The following is a 24,104-nucleotide window of genomic DNA, read 5'->3' as shown; positions in this document are numbered from 1 at the left end:
CTCTACAGATACTTTGCTTAGGAGGAAGCTACAGTAGATACATAAGCTCATAAAAAAGTGAGTGGTTTCAATAAAGATATTAAGGAAATAGTAATAAAGTGGGATATGGGTTTGGTGAACTTTGTGAGGGTGGAGCTGGAATGAAGTTGGAAAGCACCTGTGCAAGGGGAGTGTAGAACCCCCCACTCCACTCCTATCCCTCTGCAGACGACTAGGTGAGGAACCTACCACGAGACTGTGAGATGCTCCAGCTGTGGGCCAGACTCCTTCATGTTGGATCCTCTGTAGTGCACCACCAAAACAGGAAGTACCAACGGATTGAATAATAGTTTTATGCCCTGCCTTGTTCTAGAAAACAGTTAAAGCAGACAACACAAAGCAGACTTGCACAGAAAGAAGACCAGGACACAACTTCTGGCCTCTCTTTCACCACGGGTGTACCCTGTCCAACTGGTCAATCAGTCCTATGTGCTGATAGGCAGCTTCAAGCTACACACTTCTGTCTGTTGCCATCCATCCCCATTTGCTGCTGCCTGGGCCAGGGCACCAACATCTCTTACTGGACATACTTTCTGCCACCATCTCCCAACCGTTCTTCCTGACTCCAGTCTTATCCCAGCTAAGTGATTTTTTTTTTTCACACAGCAGCCAAACAGTTGTCCAAAATGCAGCTCATCATCTGAGGTCTTTTTTCTTGTGTGCACAGGGTGAAGGACTCAGTCTTCAGGAAGGCAGGAAATGCCTTTCATGACCTGGCCTCTGCCTTCCTCTCCAATCTCATCTCTTACAATTGTATTCCATACCCTATGTGCCAGCTATATTTTAGTCTTTCCCGAAAGCATCTTGCTTCTGGGCCTTTGCATATACCATTCTCACTGCTTGAAATGCCCTTCCCTTTCTTCTGCTTCACTCCTCCTTAATCCTCAGGATCCACTCAAGCATCATCTCCTTCAAGAAGCCAGCCCAGACCTCTCAATCTGGATCTTATGTTCCCATAGCACCTGCATTTGCTTATCACAGCACTTAGTATAATGGGTCCCCATTGTTTGCTTACCTGTCTACTTGCCACATAAATCCTTACAGTCTTTGAGCCAGAGGCCACACTTTTTCACCTTTATATCCTCAGAACCTAGCTCAGTTATGGACTGAGAATAGGCTCTCAGCAAATATTTGAAGACTGAGTAGCTGACGGTCACAGGTCTGGGAAACTGCATGGACAATGGGCTTGGGACTATGGGCGTCTTAAACTCATTCATGCTCTTCACCAAATATTTCTAACTCCCCACCTTCTTGGCACACAGTAGGTTTACATTCCCTGACCTCCTTGTGGTTCGGTAGGGACCATGTGATCATTCTGGTCAATGAGTTATGAACAGAATTACCATGTGTCACTTTTAGACTGAAGCATTTAATTGCCAGAGTTCTCTTTCCCTCTGTTTTGACAACCTGTAATAATCCAGATGGCAGCTTCTCTATCAAGCGGGGTCCTGGAGTGACAACAACACTGAGTAGAGCCCCCAGCTGACCTGTGAATAGCATGTAAGGTAAATGAGACTAAGCCTTTGTTTTAAGAAGCTCCAGAATTTTTTTTTAACTGACATAATTTAGGCTGTCCCAACTGGCATACCCATGCAGCCCGCAGGGCTCTAAGGACCTAATCTAAACTACATTCTACCCTTCTGTCCTCGTTCTGGTCTGGATCATGGCCTATGTTGCCCTCAGTCTGAACAGTCCCCTTTTCATCCAAAACAAGAAGGAAAGAAGGAAGGAAGGGAAGAAAGGAGGGAGGAAAGGAGGGAGGGATTCGAGGTAAATAGGAATCCAGCTGAACAGCTTTTGGGAAACATGGCCTCAAAAACTACAAAGTCCATGGTGAGTTCATCATCATGGAGGCAGACGAGCCCTACCTCAGACAGCAAAGGGAGGGCTGGGTAGTTTCCCCTCTGTCTTCTCTGTAGCCAGTTATTTGGGGATCTTTAAACCTTCTAAGGCATTTACTCACTAAATCTGACCCTTGCTCCATTCCTAACTCATACATATCCTGATACCCTTTATACATAGGTATATACACCCAGTCAGGGGAGAGGATCAAACTCACACAATATCACACCTGTACCACCCATCTCTCTGCATGCCACAGCAAGAGTCCATACTACTCACAGCTCACAAAATGTCTTTTTACTAGTCCCCACCCCTCACCTGCCAAGGGCTGTCTATTCTTTGACAAACTGAGTAAGCATGGCTCCCTGGATACCAGTCCTGTCAACCACACCCATTAGAAGTTATGGTTGGACACCAGCTGGCCCAGGTTGCATCTTGCTCTAGCCTCTGAGCCTTGGGGTCCCGATGTGGGGTCCTTATACTTTCCTGCTGGGGGGTGTGAGGAAGTAGCACTTATACCATGTAAAACTGTATATGTTCCAGGCCTTCTCTCGCACCCATTACTCTTCATTAAGCCTAATTAGAATGCCACTGAATAATCGTATTATTCTAATGCGCCATGTAATGATTAAGAATAATGGTGATTTCCATTTCTCTTCCCGTCTCTCCCCCTACCTCCTTTTCCTTTCCTCCCACAGAAAAGCTACATGTTTGCTTCTTTATGATGTCTTCCTTGACTATTCTCCCACTGGGGACAGAGAGAATGTTGGCTAGGTAAGACCATGATGGTCATACCATTCTGGTATTTTTGTCACAGAATTCTTAGCCCCAGTTATGGAACATGGCATCAAATGTTGCCAATGGAGATGAGCATCAAACAGAGAGGAGGAGAATAACCATGATGGGGAGTATATATTGGGAGGTTCTCTCCTGGATGTTTGCTCACTTAGGTTTTATGACAACCATGTGGGGGTAAATATGACAACTATCATGGAAGGATTGTCCAAACTAGAGAGCATCAGGTCTGTAAGGTCCAGGTGGGTATAACAGGGCAAATCAGAGGTGTGCTCTTCCCACAACCTTGCCTCCATGGCATTGCGCAGGACATCACCATGTATAAAAAGGAGTATAAAAAGCTCCTCCTCCCTAAACCCTGATCCCTTATTTTCACAATCTTATCCAGATTTTCTGGATGGACGTGGCAAACTCTTGAGATCTGGGAGTTTGAAGCTACCTCTCCTCAAATGTGAGGTCTTGTCTTCAGAATATCCATCCTGAATCCAACCTTGAAATAGAAGGATCCTGGAAGATTCCACTGTCAATCTAAGATGCATCTCCATGATATAGGGTAAAGGGCATGGATTCTGAAATCAAAAGGATCTGGGCTAGTCCCTTAGTTTCTCTGAACCTCAGTTTTCCCATACACAAAATGGGAATTATGATGCTTACCTCATGATGGTTCATATAGCATGCTTAGCCTATAGTAGGCACTTAATAAAATATTTACTGGAGGTAAACTCAGTCATTAATCATGAGAAAATGTATTACTTAACTTTATATCTGAAAAGATAGTTTCACTGGGTATAGATTTTAGGTTGACATTTTGAAGATAGTATCATCACTGTCTTCTAGCTTCCATTATTGCTACTGGTAAGTGAACCATCACCCAGTTGCTGTTCTTCTGTAAGCAATCTGTCTTCTTGCTGGCCCTCTGAAAAGAATCTCTTTTTCTCTGATGTTTTGCAATGTTACGTGTGCTGCATTTGGTATGACTTTCTTTTAATTTATTGTACTTAGAGTTTGTTGGACCTCCAAGATGTAGGACTAATGTCTTTCAGCTTCAGGAAGTCCTCAGGCATGATCTCTACAAACATTTCTTCCCCATTCCCTTTTTCTCCTTTTTTGATTCTGAGCCAGGTTTATCTTAGACCCTCTCACTCTGCCCTCTGTGCCTCTATAACATCTTTTCCTATTTTCTATCTTTGTCTTTTTGAGCTAAATTCTAGGAAATTTTTGAATCTGTCTTTCATTTTACTAGTATTTTTCTCCTCTGTTGTATCTAATCTGTTTAATCTTCCCATGGAGATTTTATGTTTTCCATTTTTACAACTTACGTTTGTTTTCTCTTCATATTCCTTGGTCTTATTTTTAAATTATTTTTATTTTTAAAGAAAGGCAGACTGCCACATGCAGCACCTCATTTGGATGTGTCTAGAGTTTTGGAAACTTGACTACCTCATATTCTCCTACAAACGGACCTTGAGAGCCTATTTGCAGGTTCTAGCAGGGGAGCACAGCTACTCATATACCCTTGACCTAAGCCGGTCCTCCTCTATCAGGTAATGCTGTCTTTTTCAACCAGGCATGCTTCAGGAGGGATGCACATGGAGCCATGAGGGAGGAAGGGGACAACCAACCAGATCAGCCAAATCAACCCTGGCGATCAGTGGTGTGACAGATCTCATAGTCAAGTGGCCCCACATCCTCCTTGGTCTTATTTTAAAACTTTGATTTCTTTAGATATATTTGTGGCAGACAGAATAATGGCCCCCCAAAGATGTCTATATCCTAATCCTTGGAGCATAGAATATGTTAGAAATCACAACAAAGGGGAATTAAGGTTGGGCATGTTTGTGGGGATTCTATTTCTGGGTTTTTATATTCTTTTCTATGGATGTATGTGTCTCTCTGCCATCTCCACAGTTTTGATTACTATAGAATTGGTACTAATTCTTCTTTAAACATTTGGTAGAATTCTCCAGTGAAGCTATCTGGGCTTAGAGAGCTCTATTTTGGGAGTTTTTAAGTTACAGTGTCAATTTCCTCAAAAGTTATAGGACTGTTCAAATCTTGGCTATTGTAAATAATGCTGCAGTAAACATATGGATATATATATCTTTTTGAACTAGCATTTTTGTTTTCTTTGGGTAAAAATCCAGTAGTGAAATTACTGGATCATATGATAATTCTATTTTTAATTTTGTCATTTGCAACAATATGGATGGACCTAGAGAGCAAAATGGTAAGTGAAATAAGTCAGACAGAAAAAGACAAAAACCATATGACCTTACTCGTATGTGGAATTTAAAAAACAAAACAAAGAAACAAAAGTAAAAAGGCAGAACTACAGACGCTTAACTACAGAGAACAAACTGGTAATTGCCAGAAGAGAGGTGGGTGGGGGAATGGGTGAAATAGATACGGGGGATTAAAAGCACACTGAGGAAATGTATAGAATTGTTGAATTATTATATTGTACGCCTGAAACTAAGGTAACATTGCATGTTAATTATACTTCAATTAAAAAATAAGAGAAGAAAAGGTATATAGGCATTCAAATTATTTCATGTTGGGTGATTTGTGGTGGTTTGTGTTTTTTAAGGAACAGGTTCATTTAATCTAAATTGTCAAATTTATGTGTATAGTGTTGTTTGTCGTATTCACTTATTATTCTGTTGATATCTGCAATATCTATAGTGATATTCCTTGTTTCATTCCTGTAGTGGTAATATGCATTTTCTCTCTCTCTCTCTCTCTTTTTTTTTTTTGTCAGCCTTGCTAGATGTTTGTCAATTTTGTTGATATTTTTGAAGAATTAGCTCTTTTTCCCATTGCTTAATTTTTTTGTTTTCCATATCACTAATTAATGTTTTTATCTTTCTGATTTCCTTCTTTATACTTGCTTTGGGTTCATTTTGATCTTATTTTCCTAAGATCTTGAGGTGGGAGCTTAGATGGTTAATTTAACACTTTTCCTCTTTTCTAATATAAACATTAATGCTATGCATTTCCCTTTTGGCATGGCTTTAGGTACAAAATCACAAATTTTAATATGCTGCATTTTCATTTTAATTTAGTTCAATTTATTTTTAAAAATTTCTCTTGAAACTTTCCTCTTTGATTCATAGATTATGTGGAAGTGTACTGTTTAGTTTCCAAATTGTTGGAGATTTTTCTGTTATGTTTCTGTTTTGATTTCTAGCCTGATTCCATTTTTGTCAGATACCTTCAATTTGTTGAGATTTATTCTATGGTCCAAGATGATCCGTCTTGGTCTATGTTCCATGGGCACTTGAGAAGAATGTGTTTTCTGCTTTGTGAAGTATTCTATAAATGTTGATCAGACTCTGTGGGTTTAGATTTCTGTTTAGTTGTTCTATCAATTGTTGAGAGAGGGATATTGAAGTCCCCAAGCATATTATGAATTTCCCCATTCCTCTGCTCATTTTTGTCAGATTTTGCTTTATGCATTTTGCAGCTCTGTTGTCTGGTCTATATACATTTAGGATTCCCATGTCTTCCTTGTGGGTTGATATTTGTCATTTTGCAAGGTACTGCTTTTTGTCTGGTAATTTTCTTTGCTCTGAAATCTAATTTATCTGACATGAATATAGATACTTCTGTTTTCTTCAGATTAATATTTGTGAGGCATACCTTTTTCACTCTTTTACTTTCAACCTTCCTATAATATTATATATAAAGTGAATTTCTTATAGGTAACACTCAACTGGTGTTATGGACTGAATGTTTGTGTCCCTTCCCAAATTCATATGTTGAAATACTAATCCCAATGTGCTGATATTTGGTTTTTGTTTGTCTGTTTTGTTTTGGGCTTTTTGTTTGTTTGTTTGTTTGTTTAAGTAGGCTTCATGCCCAGCATGGAGCCCGATGTGAGACTTGAACTCAGGACCCTGAGATCAAGACCTGAGCTGAGATCAAGAGCTGCACACTTAACCAAGCCACCCAGATGCGCCTAATATGTTGGTATTTGGAGGTGGGGCCTTTGGAGGTGATTAGGTCATAGAATGGAGCCCTTTTGAATTTGATTAGCATCCTTAGGAGAAGCCAGACAGCTAGCTAGTTCTGTTTCCACCATGTGAAAATATAAAAAGTTATCTGTCTGTACTCAGAAAAGGATCTTCACTAGAACTGGACCATGCTGGTGCCTCATCTGGGACTTAAAACCTCCAGAACTGTGAGAAATAAATTTCTGTGATTTAAGCTGCCCAGTTTATGTCATTTTGTTATAGTAGCCTGAGCTAAGATAGGTCATTAAAAAACCTCTCTCCATCTTTTAAATGTGCTGTGGGCCATTTACATTTAATGTTATTATTGACATGTTGAGGGTTTAAGTTGTGTTTTGTTTGTTTTCTCTCTTTGTTGTGTTTCTCTGTTCTCTTTTTCCTGCTCTCCTGGGTTATTGACATATTTTAGAATTTTGGTTTTATTCCTTTGTAGATTTTTTTAAATGTATCTCTTGGTATAATTTTGTTAGTGGTTGCTCTAGTTATTACATTATATATACACATAACACAATTCACTGGTGTCATCATTTTATCGGTTCAAATGAAATATAAAAACTTTACCTCCCTTTCTATTCCTTTACCCTCCTCTATTTTTTATGTAATTGTCTTAAAATTTTTCTACACACATTTAGAGCCACATCAGAACATGTTACAAGTTTTGTTTCAACTATCAAACAGAATTTGGAAAATCCAAGAGGGGAAACAAAGTCTATGATGTTTACACATAATTCTGTGTACTGTGTTCTTTCTTCCTGGTATTCCAGAATTCCTTCTTTTATTCTTTCCTTTCGTTTAGAGAACTTTTCTTAGTCATTCTTTTAGGTTAGATCTAATAACCACAAGATATCTCAGTTTTCCTTCATCTTCAAATGCCTTGACTTCCCCTTTTATTTTTGCTGGAGATAGGATTCTAGGTCAACAGTTCTTTTCTTTGGGCACTTGAAAATTATTGTGTCATTTCCTCTGGCCCCATAGTTTCTGATGAGAAATCTGATTAAATGACAATTCAAGCTGGTTTTCCCTTATAAGGGGCCGTTCCTTTATTGTTGCCATTATTTGGTTTCAGAAGATGACTGTTTTATTGATGTGAATTTCTTTAGGTTCATCCCATTTGTGGTTCGGTCAACTTTGAATCTGTAGGTTTATGTCTTTTGCCAAATTGGGGGAACTTTTGGTGATTATTTCTTTGAGTACTTTTTACCTCCACCTCCCCTTCTTCTCTCCTTCTAAAACTCTGATGATGCAAATGCTAGCTCTTTCATTATTGTCCCGAAAGTCCTTGAGACTCTGTTCATCTTTTTTAAGCCTATTGTTCACACTGGGTGATTTTCACGGTTTTATCTTCAGGTTTATTGGTTTTTTCCTTTGTCCCCTTCATTCTATGTCCCCTCCCATCTGTTGAATATAGTTCATTGTTGCTACTGCTGTTGTACATTTTGGTTCTAAAATGTCTACTTTTTTTTCCTTGCTGTTTTTACTATTACTTTATTGAAACTTTCTATTTCTTAGCTAAGACTTGCTTCAACTGTTTTTTTCATTTGTTTCAAGCATATTTGTTGCTTGCTTAAGCCTTTTTTTTCTAATGGCTCCTTTAAAATCTTTGTCAGTTAATTCTAACATCTCTGTCATTTTGGTGCTGGCATCTATTGACTGTCTTTTTCTATTTAGTTTGAGATCTTCCTGGATCTTGGTATGATAAATTTAAAAATATTTAAAAAAATATTTGAGAGAGAGAGAGAGCAAGACAGCAAGTGGGAAGAGGAGCAGAGGGAGAGGGACAAGCAGATTCTGCACTGAATGTGAAGCCAATGTGGGGCTTAATCTCAGGACTCTGAGATTTTGATCAGAGCCAAAATTGAGAGCTCAAACGACTGAGCCACTGAGGCACCAAGTATGATAACTTTTTTTTGAAACCTGGACATTGTTGGTATTATAAGACTCTGGATCTTGTTTGTGCCTTCTCTAGTTACTTTTTTCTCACATCCTTCTGGCAGAGGAAGAGAGGATGCTGCTGCCTTATACTGCCAGATGTGGGTAGAAGATGGTGCTCTTTATCATTTTTGCGTGGGGATGAGAGTTTGATGTCCCAACAGTCCTCCACTGATACCTCTTTGGCTGGGAGGGGTAGGAGTGCCTCACTACTGTTCTCCACCTTGACTCTACTGACACTATGGAGTGAGAGGTCTCATTATCAACCAAGAGCTAGGGGATGAAATCCCTAGCTCCCTACATGGTCTCCTCTAAAAGCACCCTGGTGGAGAGGTTAGAGTCCATCCTTACCTTGTCATAACCTGGTAAGGATGGACATCTAGGCTCCCCACTTGGTCCTCATTGTTGGAGGGGGTATGTGTGGCCTCAGGGTTTTTTTGACAGCATCTGGATAGAATAGAATAGTTACAGTCTACAAAATTTCTGTCTTGCTAGGCTCCCTTCCTGATCCTTTGGCTAGAGAAAGCAGGCTTTTGTTTGGGCTTTTTAAAATCCATGCCTACTGGTATTTCCAGTTTCCAGCTGCTTTAGCTTCAAGTTGGGGGGATATGAGGCAAAAAGAAAACATGCCAAACTTACCACTATGTTATTCTTTGGGTTTTAACATCCTTACCAGTCTACTTCATTCTTCCACATTTCAGAATGCTTTTTATATATGATGTCCAGAATTTCTAATTGCTGTTGGAAGTAATAGGGAAATGTAAGCCTAGCCTATCTTCCCAGAAGCAAATGTCCTACTATAACTTGTATAATTAGGAAAAAAGTATAAGTGAGTGACTCTGTGTGTGTGTGTGTGTGTGTGTGTGAGAGAGAGAGAGAGAGAGAGAGAGAGAGAGAGAGAGAGAGAATTAAGATATAGGCATATTGTGGCTGTCAGCCTTTTGGTCAGGTGCCAGGCACTGTACTTGAACTGCAGAGACAAAACAAAATTAGGCACAAATCCAGCCTCCAGAAGCTAGAGAAGAGATAAAGCAGGTTTGTAGGTAAATAAGTGCAAGTATATTTATTTTACCCGTTACACTTGTGATACCTGGTCAGATGCTCCTGGAGTCCAGCTTCATGGAGAAGGAGATGAATCCACTGGAGTTCCCAATCCATTCTCAGAAAAGGTTCTTTTCTGGACTGCCAAGCTGAGGACATCAAGGTGGTAGGAATGGGGAGCAGAAGAGAATACAGCATGGTGGTTTAGAGTAGCTCTTCTTAAACTTGACTATGCTCAAGAATCACCTGGGTCTCTTGTTAAAAATGCAGATTTGATTCAGTAGGTCTGAGCTGGAACCCAGGATTCTGTATTTCCAATGAGCTCCCAGGTGATGCTCATGATGTTACTGGTCCATGGACCACACTTTGAGTAGCAAGAGTAGGGTGTGGACTTTGGAGTCAGACAGTGGTCAAATCCCAGCTCTGGCACAAGTGACTGGGAAAGTCACTTAACTACCCTTGGTTCTAAATTTGCAAAATGAAGACATTAATAGTTCCTGCCCCATCAGGGTGTGGAGAGGACAGAAGAGGCAATGTATGAACAGTGCCTGGATCACAGTGAAGTCATGCCTCTGCCTTTCTCCAGCTGCTCTCTGGCCCTGATCACTGACCGCACGTGGCTGCGAGGACCGTATGGGCCTGGTGATGGCATATGCAGGGTTAATGCTCCTGCTCTTGCCCAGAGACAAATGTTTTGTGTTGAGAAGTTGCTGCTGGGAAGGAAAAGGAGGGGGAAGAAGGCCCCTTTTTTATTATTCTGAGGTGCATTTTAATTTGCACAAGCGACGTTGTGTCTGTGATGGATGACACAGAGGGAAAAATTACAGCCCAGGAAGCCCAGCAAAGGGGGAAAAAAATAAAAGAGATCTAGCAAGGATTAAAAACAGCCCATTGTGATGCTGCCTCCTGGTCAGGGGCTGGGGGCTGGGGGCTGGGAGCCTGGGGAGGTTGGGAAGGGTTGCCTGCGAAGGAAGGTGCCAGCAGAGCCAGTCTTAGCCAGTCTTAGCAAACAGAATTTGTGGGAAGTTTGCTTTTCTTGCATCTGGCTTCTTCTTCCTGCATTTGATTCTCCCCTCCATGGCATCATCACCATCTCTGGGTCATCCAACTGGGGAACCTTTCTGGGAACTCCTTTGATCTCTTCTCCCATTAACAAAACTCAGGAGCCTTGGAGCTCCGCTCTCCTGGGGCTTCCTACATCATAGCAATCACGAAAGGGCAGAATCAGAGCAGCCAAGAGTTAGGGATCTAAATGAGGAAGCTCATGTCCTGATTGCTCAGGAGCAGATCACTGAAGGCCGCCAAGGGCATTACAGACATTCTTTGGCTACTGATCAGCAATAGTTCGGATCATGGGTTCTGGAATTGGATGCACAGACCTGGGTTTGCAGCCGGATTTTTCTAATTAATAGTTGTGTGACCTTGGGCAAGTTACTTAGCTTCTTTGTGCTTCTGTTTAACTGTAGAATAGAGATAAAATAGTACCCACCTCATGAGAAGTATTTTTTAATAAATTATTTTTTATTGGTGTTCAATTTACCAACATACAGAATAACACCCAGTGCTCATCCCGTCAAGTGTCCCCCTCCGTGCCCGTCACCCATTCACCCCCACCCCCCTGCCCTCCTCCCCTTCCACCACCCCTAGTTCATTTCCCAGAGTTAGGAGTCTTTATGTTCTGTCTCCCTTTCTGATATTTCCCACACATTTCTTCTCCCTTCCCTTATATTCCCTTTCACTATTATTTATATTCCCCAAATGAATGAGAACATACACTGTTTGTCCTTCTCCGACTGACTTATTTCACTCAGCATAATACCCTCCAGTTCCATCCACGTTGAAGCAAATGGTGGGTATTTGTCGTTTCTAATGGCTGAGTAATATTCCATTGTATACATAAACCACATCTTCTTTATCCATTCATCTTTCGATGGACACTGAGGCTCCTTCCACAGTTTGGCTGTTGTGGACATTGCTGCTAGAAACATCGGGATACAGGTGTCCCGGCGTTTCATTGCATCCGAATCTTTGGGGTAAATCCCCAACAGTGCAATTGCTGGGTCGTAGGGCAGGTCTATTTTTAACTCTTTGAGGAACCTCCATACAGTTTTCCAGAGTGGCTGCACCAGTTCACATTCCCACCAACAGTGTAAGAGGGTTCCCTTTTCTCATGAGAACTATTGTAAAGATCAAATAAAATAGATTATTCTGTCCTGAAAGAAAATAGGCCAAGCAAGGTTCAGAAGGATGGGTAGAGGTAGGAAGGACAATGACCCCCCCCCAAAAAAATAACTGGCTGTCCCCAGTGGAGGTAGGCGGCCTCCATGCTCATCCTCGGGACTCTCAGAGAGAAGACTCTAAAGCATGCCTGACCAATAGCTAACCCAATTCCTGCCCTCAGCCCAAAGGAGTTTCCTCTCCATAAGTTCTTAGAGATAGAGAAGCAGCTGGCTATTGTCTTCTGTTCAATGAGCACAGTCAAAATAAAGGAGGCTGCCCCCCTCTTCCTTTTGGGAGTGAAATTTAAGCAAATCTAAAACTTCTCGACACGAGACACTCATCTCTGAGCCACAGGAAAACTGCAATGAAATGATAATTCATTGCAGGAGGTCACCAAATGTTGATGGAATAAACCAACCAACAAGTCTCAAGGGGCCTCTGCTCTAGTGCTGGGCATCTTTCACACAATCTCTTGTTAATCATCCAAGTAGCTAACATTTATGGAATACTTCCTATGGGCCAGTTTTAAGCACTTTATATATATTCATTTAATTCTCAAAACCATCCAAGAGATAGGTACTGTTATTAATCTGCTTTTTACAGTTGAGTAAGCAAAGGCACAAGGGAGGTTAAGAGTCTTGCCTAAGATCATAAAACCTGGGAGTCCCAGAGCCAGGACTCATACTCACATAGCCTGGCTCCAGAGTCAGACTTTACCAGCCACTACAGCCAGATTGCAAGCCCTCGTGGGCATGTACAGGTGTTCTGAGTTCTTTCTCTCCCACTGCTGGGTATGGTTGTCCTCTGAACACCAACATTGGAGAATTAATTTGAGCTGACTGGGTGGTATGATTTAGGGTGGGAGGCACAGTTTGCTAGCATGAGTGCCCAGAGGTGCAGTTACCTAGGAAGGTCATGTTTCTGGGACATGTGGGAACTTTATCTTGCGCATTTATAAGAGGGCACAGAGCGGACAAAAATGCTCTATGGAGTGACTGCCGAGTCAGTAATTGGATGCTTTTAGAGATTCGGTGAGATATTTGTTGTCCTGTTTTCCCTAGTGAGTGGGTGGCCATTATTACTAAGTAGTGTTCTTTGGAACTTGGCTCCTGGGGCCCCATGCTTTCCTCCTACTCTACCCCTTAGCATTCTGACAGCAGCCCCCATGTGGGATCTGGACTTAGGCAAAGGCTTAGGGACATGGGGAAAGTCTTAAAGGAACATGCTCTGAATTGGAGGGATAAAGCCCCATGGCCAAGTACTACTTTCTCACCAATGCCTTTTGTCACCTGTGGGACAACAGGGAAACCTCGTTGTAGTTAAAGAAGCCGGATTAGAAGCTTGCCCTGCTGTGTGACCACTTTGAGTCCCAGCCTCTGCTTCTTTAAAGTGGGATGATACGTATTCATCCTGCCTTACAGATTATTTATTTAAAGATCCAAAGTTGGTAATGTTTCTTATTAGCTGTGGTCCCATCATCTTATATGTAATCAGTCAGAGAGGATGACTCTCTGTGGGGTGTCAAGGCCGGGTAAGATTCCTCCCAAGAATCTTTACCCTGGGAACCACTCCTGTGCAGCATGAGAATCTACCATTAGTGATTAGCGACTAGTGTTTGGATCTGTCATCATTCCTTATTAGCATGAATCATTCTACCTTATTTGGCTGTTCCTTAGAGAAATGGTTCTTAATATTTCCAGAATTAAGATCTGATCTTGGGATGCCTGGGTGGCTCAGTGGTTGAGCTTCTGCCTTCCACTCAGGTCATGACCCGGGGTCCTGGGATTGAGTCCCGCATCGGGCTCCCTGCAGGGATCCTGCTTCTCCCTCTGCCTCTCTCTCCCCCTCTGTGTGTGTGTGTGTGTGTGTCTCATGAATAAATAAAAAATAAATCTTTTAAAAAAAGAAAAAAGATCTGGTCTTGTCTGAGTGTCCAATGAAACCTCTGGACATTCATTTCAGAAGCATGCACAAATTTGGGAGGTGGTGTCAGAAATCAGCTTTTCTGTCTTGTCCAGGGCACATTCTGTCGGGAGCTTGGCAGCAGGAGACGACAGCTCTTCAGGCCTGCCCCGCATTCCTGCCCTCTGCCCTGGTAATAGCCTCTTATTTTCCACTGGGGATCCTCTACAGCAGGAGAGCGTCGATGCTCACAGTCTCCAGCACATCAACTTCCTCCCGTGAACACCTGCCATGAAGGCCTTCTCTAGCCACAGAAGCATCTCAGTCGGTGGCGCGTCATGAGGCCTTAATAAATAATATCTCTATCACTATCATTTTTTCACGGTTGCCTTTGGGTCAGGTCCTGTTCACTCTTACCTGGACTTTGGCAAACAGGCTTCTAAATTTGTCTGAGCACCTGTGTTCCGTCTGCTTCACATGCCAGCTGTACTGGAGAGCCACGGTCCCTCGCTGGCTGGGCCCCACTCTTCTTTCCAGCAATTTTTTCCTCATTCACAGCTACGCCTTTCCCAGAACCGGCTGCCCCCGGGTCTCTCATTCATGCAGTTCTGCTGGCCTGGACTGTCTCTCACGTCTTCCTGTCAAAATCCTGCCAGTCCTTCCGGATAACACAGTGATTTCCTCTGTATCAGTCAGGGAGGCCTCAGTAACAACCAGCCCCCGGATCTCAGCAGTGCCTGGGTACAGAGGAAGGGATCCCTTCTCACTCAGGTTGCATGTTTGCCATGGAGGCTGGTTGTCTCCACCCCACTTCTCCCTCACAGGGGTCATAGGCTGTGAGGCTCCACGACCTCCAAGGTACCACAGGCTGCCGCCCCATTCCACCCAGGTGATGAGTGGAAGCCACGCGATAGAGTCTCCATCCCCTTGCCTACGGCAGACTCGGGGGTGAGGCTGGGCTAATGTTAGTCAATGATATGTGATGAGAGGCTTGCTTGGGACTTATGGGGTAGTAAATTCTTCACTCTTACCAGAGAGCCACACAATGCTAGTGTGAGCACAAGGAAGCACACAGCTTCCTGGCAGGCATCATATTCATTTTCTGAAACTTCTGTAACATCATACCATGAGCTGGTGGGCTAATAGAAGAGAAATTTCTTCTCTTACAGTTCTGAGGCCCGAAGTCTGAAATCAAGGTGTTGGCAGGGTTATGTTGTCTCCGAAGTTTCTAGAGAGGAGCCCTTCTTGCTTCTTCCAGCTTCTGGTGGCTCCAGGTGCTGCCTAGCTTGCAGCTGCATGACTCCAATCTCTGTCTCTGCCATCACATGATCTCCTCTTCTATGCCTATGTCTTCTCCTCTTCTGTCTATCATGAGGACAGTTGTCATTGGATATAGGGCCCACACGGCCCATCCAGGATGATCTCATCTCAAGATCCTTAACTTCATTGCATCTGAAAAGAACTTCTTCCCAAATAAGATCATATTCACAAGTCCCAGGACAGGGACGTATCTTTTTGGGAACCATCACTCACCCCTTGCCATCTTGAGTGAAGCCAGCTTGAGAACAACACAACCCATGGGGGAGGGCAGACTCAGCAAGTGGCATAGAAACTTAAGTCAGAGCCCTGATCATTCTGTGCCTGAAACTAACCCCATGTCTCTGATTTCTACATGTGAGATAAATTTCTTCATTGCTCAAGGCAGATTTTTCTGTGAATTTGCACTTCTCTTTCCAGCCTTGACCACTTATGTGTGTCCTCAGCCCTTAAGAATCTTGCCAAAAACTTACCTAGATTCAGATTTCTCCTGCCAGGTGGACCTTGGGTCTTTCAGTCTCAGGCAACTGCTACCTAACACACACTGTTTCCTGGGAATAATTCTGTCCTTTCTGTGTCTCTCAGTGCCTCCTCCCTCCACCAACCCTGTTTGTGTCACCCTGGTTAAATTATACATGCAGATTTAATTGTTCAGTCATTAACCTCATCTTCAGGGAGACCATCAGTGTGATGGGGTACACACTTCTGCTCCACTCACCCTGCCAGTGATGGCCAGGCCCGCCCCTTCGCCCCTCCAGTTTGTGATTCCCATTCATCACACCTCTGTTTATAGCCTTTCAGCCGAACTATAGCCCCATCCCGAGACGGTCCCTGTCCATGCCAATTTAAATTAATTTTGCCAGTCAGATTTCATGAGACACTGAATCAAAGGCTTTTCTAAAAATCAAAAAGCACTAAATCTTCGGGGGACCCTCTTCCCACTAATATTACAAATTAGTTAGAATAAAACAGCGTTATGGTTTCCCGGCATGACTTCTGCGTAAACCTGCCAGTTCAGTTTATAGCTCAGGCCTCTGTTGCCCTCCAGCCGCTTACTGGATTTTCTACTCATAAGATTTATCGTAAATTTTTAATCATAAAATTTGTTCTATGGCTTGCCTACAAACGGAACTTATGACTTCCCTGGGGGGAAATTGCTGGAATCGGTTTTCTTCCTGTTTTTCAAGTCCGGTCCCACGTTTTCCTCCTCTGTGCCGGCCCCCGCGGTTCACTCTTACTTCTGAAAGTAGACGTCAAGGGTCCCTCAAGTTCATTAGCTAATTCTGGCCAGACCTTTCGGTTTGCACGCCATAGGACCCCCTGATTTATATATCTCCCTAGCATTTAATTTTTCTAAGTGACCCTTTACCTGTTTTTTATTATGACTTACTAATTGCACCCATTTCCTAACTTTATTTTTCTTATTAAAGACAGGTTTTAATAGGTAGTTCATTTCTTGGCCACTTAAGGACCCTGATTAATGTCACTCACCTCCTAGTCATTCAGGAATGGATCACCTTTCTTGCTAATATTTCTTTGTCTCTGACCTGACGGATCTGAGTTTGCACTTGAGAGGCAGGTGAATGCCTGGTTAAACCATTGGCTTCAGTTCAAATCCTGCCTCCTCCACATCCTGGTTGCATGATGTTACCTAAATTGCCAGTGCCTTGGTTTCCTCATCTAGAAGGAGGATGATAGAACCTACTGTAACACCCTGTGGTGGGACTCAGTGAGACAGTGCAAGTAGACTGGGTCCTGGCACGTAGCAAGCGCTCAGGAGACATTTACTACACTCAGTAAGCACTAGCTGTGCTCTTTTCCATCCAAGTGCTCTCAATTGATTATTTCCTGAGCAGCTCCTGTGTTTATAGCATTGCTCCAGGTCAAAGGGGACGGTCACAGGGCTGAGTACTATTATCTGGTCCCTGCCCCCACGGAACTCTCATCTTGGTGAAAGACAGCAAGCACACAACTGCCTATAATTCCAGGCAGAGTGAAAGAAATGCTAGAACAGATAAAAGCAAAGTGCTGGGGGACTCGGTGGAAAGAGTATCTCATTATCAGGAGAAGTTGGAGAGTAGGTCATGGAGAAGAAGGCTGAGCTTTCAAGGACAGGTGGGGTTTGGTTGTAGAAGAATGGGAAGAAGGGGCACTGCAAGATGAGGGACTGGTCTGGGCAAAGGCTTGGAGGGGTGAGCATTGGTGGGGGTGCTGGGGAAATTTTCCAGCCTGGTGCGACCGGAGAACAGGGCACTTTGGGGACGGAGAGGCAGGGAGTCAGAGATGGTGCTGGAGGAGCAGCTGGAGTCAGATTTTTTTTTTTAAACTCATGAGAGTCATACAGAGAGAGGCAGAGACACAGGCAGAGGGAGAAGCAGGCTCCCTGGGGGAAGTCTCATGAGGGACTTGATCCCAGGACCGTGGGATCACGCCCTGAGCCAAAGGCAGATGCTCAACCACTGAGCCACCCAGGCGTCCCTGGAGTCAGACTGCTAAGGGTTCTAAAGTAGTAGTTTGAGCCCCACTCTGTACGGTGGTGGTTCTCAAAGTATGGTTTTTGCACCAGTAGCACCAGCATCATCCAGGGGCTTGTTAGTGATGCAATGCAAATACCCCATCCTACTGAATCAGAATCCCTGGGGGTAGGGCCCAGCAACCAAGTTCTTCTAAGCCCACTCGGTGATTCTGCTGCATACTCCAGTTTAAGGACACTGCTGTTGGTAATAGTGAACTACTAGGACTGACCATTAAGGTGAGCCTATAAGGATGCATGATCCTCTGTGTTTATTAGGTACGGCATTTGGCTGCCTATAACAGAAGCCAAAATGCAGTTGCTCGACCAGTTAAAGCTTTTATCTTCCTCTTGTAACAAGTCCAGGGGAAGATAGTCCAGGGCTAGTGCAGCACCAAGGACATCATCAAAACCCAGGCTCTAATTCTCTTGACATGTGACTTTCATCCTCATGGTTGTAAAATGGCTGCTGCACCTCCATATTTCTCTACCATGTTCCATGGAGAAAGAATGAGAGAAGAGCTAAGGCAGAAAGGCTTGTGCCAACTGACTCTGTTCCCATTTAGTCTTGCTGGGCGTCTTTCTGCATAGGGATTGTCTCCCTCGAAGCCCTATCCTGTAGCTTATTTCTCATTACTTAGACACTGGTCATCTGATCATTCTAGAAATCTGGGAAAATGAGTATTTCTAATGTGATGAGTTGCAGTCCTAAATAAAATCAGGGTGCTAGTGGCAGGGATGAAATGCAGACCAGGTACCAGGTGAAGAACTATTAGTGTCTCCCACACCCCATTCCAAGTGTGCTGCCTGGTGGAAATGAAAGGATGGTTGAAGGAGGTTTATTTATTTATTTATTTTTTGAAGGAGGTTTAGTAGAGTGGTTAAAAACTAAGCTCCAAAGCTAGACAGTCTGAATTTGAATCTCTGCTCTGCCCAACTATGAAATCCTGAACAGTTATTTAATCTTTCTGTGTCTCAGTTTCTTTATCTATAAAAAGGAAATAGTAACAATACCTATGCACAAAGGTTTGTAAGGATTAAACAAATTAATACATGTAAAGCCAATAGAACAGAACCAGGCTTGTGGCGAATTCCTATAGCACAGAGATGATACTCACGAAGGCTATAAATAGGTCATTCAATGAATGATGAGACCCTGAACCTGACATCAGGAATGGGAATGGAAAGAGGGGGCAGGGAGCATAAGGCTCTCCCAACATTTCCCTTGGAAAGGCCCTTGGTAATGCCAATGGCCTGACTCTTTCCCCAGGTTCCACTGCCCTGAGCACCAAGAACCTGTGTGAAGGCCTCAGCCTCCTGAATCCCCCATGCCTAGAGTACCCCCCGAACCAGCAGGTCCTCTGTAGCTTTCCTGCACATTTCCAGTTTGCCTCCCATCTCTGAGGGAGAGCAGTTCCCTCCCAGATCACCCAAGACCTGGCACCTCCATTCTTTCCCAGCCATCATTTACACCTGCCAGGTTTAGAATAATTTTCACCAACTCTAATGAATCATAATGACTCACTTGGCAATTTGTATCCACATCCTAGGGTCTAGTTTTGCTAATGTTTTTAGGAAATGCCAAGGACATAGCCCAATATGGAGGAGTCAAGAAAACCTCCTGGTGGAGGTGAAGTTTGAGCAGACTCTTTAAAATGGCAGGAATCAATTGAAAGAAGAGGAAGGAATTAGTGCATGCGGTAGGAAGGCATAGCATGTGGATGAGATATCCTAAGCCAAAGCATAGAGATGGGAAGAGCATAGAATGAGCCAAGAATCCTGAGAAGTCTGAGGACCGGATTGTAATTTCCAAGGCAGATGGCGGGAGAGGATGGAGGTGGGCCTTGTGAGCTGGGCTCACAGTCACTGCACATGTTCATGGCTCAGCCAGGCTCCTACAGCATGGAGGAGCTTTGGAGGGAGCTACAGCTGGTCAGGGAGAAAGTGCCTGGGGCCAGAACACCAGCTAAGGGTCAGGTTGGCAGCAGGACTGTCTGTTGTGCAGCAGCTGACCATCTGAGCTGTGAGCCCCTGACATTAGCCAAAAGACAGTCTTATTCCCAGAGCTCAGGGCACAGTGAAGTGACCGCAGTGCAGGTGGGGCAGCCAAGGGTGCAGTCAGGTAGGGAGGACTTTTAGGCATGGGAGATTGAATCTCTTCATAGACGCATCAGTTGTAATAAAGAAGTAGGCAGGTTTGACTCTCAACCTCGCATCAGTTTGGAGGCCAAGCTCTGGCCTCCTAGGGGAAGGAGAGAGAGAATTCGAGAGAGAAGGGTTGAGTCAGGCTCAAAGGTAAGCCTGTTGAGAAACATCTCTTCACCCCAAACCAACCTAACAGGTGTGGTGGGCAAACTGAACCAAGGTTACAGTGTCACCTGCTAGTTCTGCAAATGCTCCCAAGGGCACAGGGCCTTGGCTGGGCTCCCGATACCATTGCCAGGAAGGTGTTGTTTTGCCCTCACTTGCAGACCAGAGCTTGGTCAAGAATTCTGGCTTGGCAGCTATGGGGTCCCATTCCTGGTCCCTGAGTCTTGCTAATAGCTCTCTTATATCTCAAGATGCAGACAGACCCTGGCTCCCTCCCACTGGGATCCCTACCCCCAGCGGGGACATCCCAACAGTCCCTTTGCAGGATCTTTGTCTTCCTGCAGGACACACATTTTCATACACTGCTTGTTGCTTAGTCTTGTCCCAAACCCTTACCACCAACAAGTGAGGCTAATTTCCAGGGGACCCCTTCTCTTCTGAACCCTTCTACCACCACAGGACAGACTTGAGGCTGCCTTCCCCTCATCATTTCCACTAGCCTCTTCCCTACTTGCAACATCATCATCATTCACTTTTCTCGTTTTCCCCGACCTTATGGGTCACATTGGAGCCCCCAACATTCATGATTCCCCTTGACCAGTTTCCATTTTTTAAAAACCATGTCTTCTATCTAATGAGTTACATCCCACCACCAGCCACAACCCTTGGTGCTTTATCAACAGTGGTGGAAACAAGTGTTAATCCCACTATTTTATAGATCAGGAATAGGCTGGAAGAGGTCATATAGCTAATCAGTGGTGGATGTCGGATTTGTACTAGGCTCCAAAGTCTTTCCAATTCTAGATTCTTTTCTCCATAGTATATTATCTCCTTACTCCCAGTCCCTTAAATCTAAACCTTCAAGCTGAGAAGAATTTCAGACCAAAGTGACAAGTCTGAACTCTTGACACCATGGGAACACCCCTCCATCCTGTCACTGGGGAGCATCAATCTGAGATGAAGTCTAGGATCATCTGACCTCTAAACCAAACCGGGGCTTTTCAACTTTGGCTGCACTCTAGAATCACCTGGGGAATGTAAGAAACTCTCAATGCCCAGACACATCCCACATCCTGGGGTAGGGTGACACAGGCACTAGTGTTTCTTAAAACTCTCCCGGGTGGCTCAGTGGCTGAGCATCTGCCTTCAGTTCAGGGTATGATCCTGGGTCCGGGGATCGAGTCCCGCATCGGGCTCCCGGCATGGAGCCTGCTTCTCCCTCTGCCTGTGTCTCTGCCTCTTTCTCTCTGGGTCTCTCATGAATAAATAAATAAATTCTTTTGAAAAAACAAACAAAAACAAAAACAAAAACCTCTCCAGGTGGTGCCAGTGCACAGCCACAGTTGAAAACGACTAATCACAGTTAAACCTCAAATTGTGGGGCCCCACCCCAGTTTTCAATTCAGTAGGTCTGGGATGGGACCTGAGGATTACAGATCTTCTGAGTTCCCAGGTGCTGCTGGACCACACTCGGAGAACTGCCACCCTAGACAGCCTCACTCAAACCCCGCCTAATCATGCAGACGCTCCCGGGCCCCTGAATATGCTGGGTCTCTCCCTTACTGTGTCCCCCTCCCGGGAAGGAGCTCTCCCCCCACAGCTCTGTGCAACCCAAATACACAGGAAGAGAGGACTTTAATACACTGGGGAGATGAAGAAATTCTGTCTTCCATAAACCGAGGTGGATCAGGAAATAAAAGGGCAGGGGGCGAAACAGTGAATTAACAATATCTGTATCATTTAATATTTCCCTTCAGTAGTAAAAGGTGATTTTCCTCCTGTGACCAGTCGCCTTGGCCTTATAGATGGAGTGGCTGAGGGAGACAGGCCACTTTGGAAAAACCCACTCTCCATCACTTCTGACCATGGGACTGTGCTGTTACAGGGCTACAATAATGCTCACTGTGAAGATTCAATTAAGTTGCATTTGGAAGTACCTATTCAATAAACGGTAGCCATAATAATTTTATTATTATTACTACTACTATATTATTATTTTTGGCTTTGCTGCTGTCAATGCCCCCTGTGCAAAGATTCTCAGCAACAAATTACGCTTACACTTTAGTGTAGAGAAAGCGCCTCTCATCTGATTTGCAGGGGGGGAGGTTGTTGGCTAACAACAGCAGCTCTATCAGGGAAGCTCAGGGTTAAATTCTGTTGTCTGTTGACAGTCATCTTCGGCCTGAGTTTTCTGGAATAAGTCTCTCTCCCATTGTTTATACATGAGACACTCCTTTCTTTACTTTCCTCGGTCTCATTTATTATCCCTAGCTAATTTTGTCTCCCAACTGGCTTCTCAGATTCCCCAAAAAGAAGCCCTGCAATTTTCTGCTGTGTCTGCGTGGATGCCTCTTCAGTCATGTTCGATGGGCAGATGGATGTGAGAGGTCCAAATGAGCACCGGTGATCTAAAACCCTATTGGGCAATGAGTGATTTGAAAGTGATAAATTATTAAATGCATAGAAAACATGAGGGGTCTGGGTCTTTGTCCGCCTCATCTGCGAGGTGGAATCAATTCTATTTTAACTAACTTAGGGCAAGAAAGGGAAAGTGGAAAGAACACAGGTAGTTCTGAGTTCGAATTCCAGATCTATGAGCTCCTTCCTTCCTCTCCTTTTTACTAGGCAGGTTCTTCTACTCGCTAAGCCTGGAGGTTCTTAGGTGTAAGATGAATTAATGATGCCCCTGAGAGATCAAAGGATAGGACATGCACGGACACACTAGCATAGTGCCTCTTCCCTTGGATGTTTAGTTAACTACGGTGCTTTCTCTTGACTTCACCCTGCCTTGCAAGGACTCCCATCCAGCAACACTGTGGCGTCTGCAGAGCCAGGCCTGGCGGGGAGGCAGACAGACACCAGGGCGCAGCATTTAAGGAAGCCTTCCCTCTCGGGTTTGTGCAAGAGCAGGGTCAGCCCCTGAGAGTGGTTGCCTCTTTAAATGTCATTCACTGGATCCTTGGATGGCAGCACCCTGGTGCCCACCCTGGACTTCTGGGTGACTTTTGATATCTCCATACCTCATATACAATTGTATTGAAATGACCATGATGAAACCAGCTTGGAGTCCACTTTTGGGGTCCTCAAGCCTGTAGGAATCTGTAGTTTTCAAAGCCAATCAAAAAAGATGGCAGGGCCACTGGGTGGCTCAGATGGTTAAGTGTCTGCTTTGGGCTCAGGTCATGATCTCAAGATCTTGGGATTGAGCCCCACATCAGGCTCCCGGCTCAGCGGGGAGTCTGCCTCTCCCTCTGTCTCCCCCTGCTCATGCACTCTCTCCCTCTGTTTCAAATGAATAAAAAAAAAAAAGGTGGCAAAGCGGGGTTGCAAGGCCAGCACACAGAAGCCCATGGGGTAGTGGGGCTAGGTCTCCCTCCCATGCAGCTGCTATAGGGGGCAAGCCACTCCTCCTTACCTCACCTGACCAGAGCTGGGCACCTTTCAGAATCCATCCCATACTGAGTTTGTCAAGTATGGGTCTTTTCTGACCTCCATAAGGTAGGAAGGACAGCTAGGGTTCTCCCAGCTTAAGCAATTAGGATATGGAGAAAGAAGTGATTTTCCTAAGGTCACAAAGCAAATTAGGCTTGAAGTACAGCTAGACTAGTGTTTGTAAAGGCAGGGGCAGAGGCCCCCAGGGGGACTTTTCCGACTCCAGGTTTCTGGACCTGTGCCATGCCTCCTGACTCAGGCTCTGGTGGGCCTGGAATGGGCAGTGACATTCTCGGAGGTCCCAGCTGTTCTGACTTCTGTCCCCTGTCGGTGATCAGGGCACATATCTGAGCGAACAGGGGAGAGTGAAGCTTTAACATGTAGCCTGCGTAAGGTGCTGCTTGATGTAGCTCTACTCGTTGGTTAGTAGCTAAGCATTTATTTCCACTGGTACTGGGGGAAATAGACCTACCACCTCAAACACACGAGTTCATGTATTTTTGCTCAGGTCAAAGGTAAGTCTCAAAATCAACTGACAGTTGGCTTTAAGAACACATGGTCCATGTGGCAAAGAACTTGAATATGCCACAGTTGTACTGAAGTCTGGGGATCGCAGCGCTGGGGACTTTTGTCGGGAGCAGAAGCTGAGCCAGAAGGCAGAGCTGCTTCGAAGGGATTTCAGAGCCCTGCAGAGACCCTACCTCTGTGCTCTCACATAGCCAGCAGCCCACACAGATCACCATAAACATTTACAG

The sequence above is a fragment of the Nyctereutes procyonoides genome, unplaced genomic scaffold, assembly GCF_905146905.1.
Source record: "Nyctereutes procyonoides isolate TBG_1078 unplaced genomic scaffold, NYPRO_anot_genome, whole genome shotgun sequence".
Classification (NCBI taxonomy): Eukaryota; Metazoa; Chordata; class Mammalia; order Carnivora; family Canidae; genus Nyctereutes; species Nyctereutes procyonoides.
The sequence above is the reverse complement of the archived record's forward strand: the minus strand, read 5'-3'. Positions refer to the sequence as shown.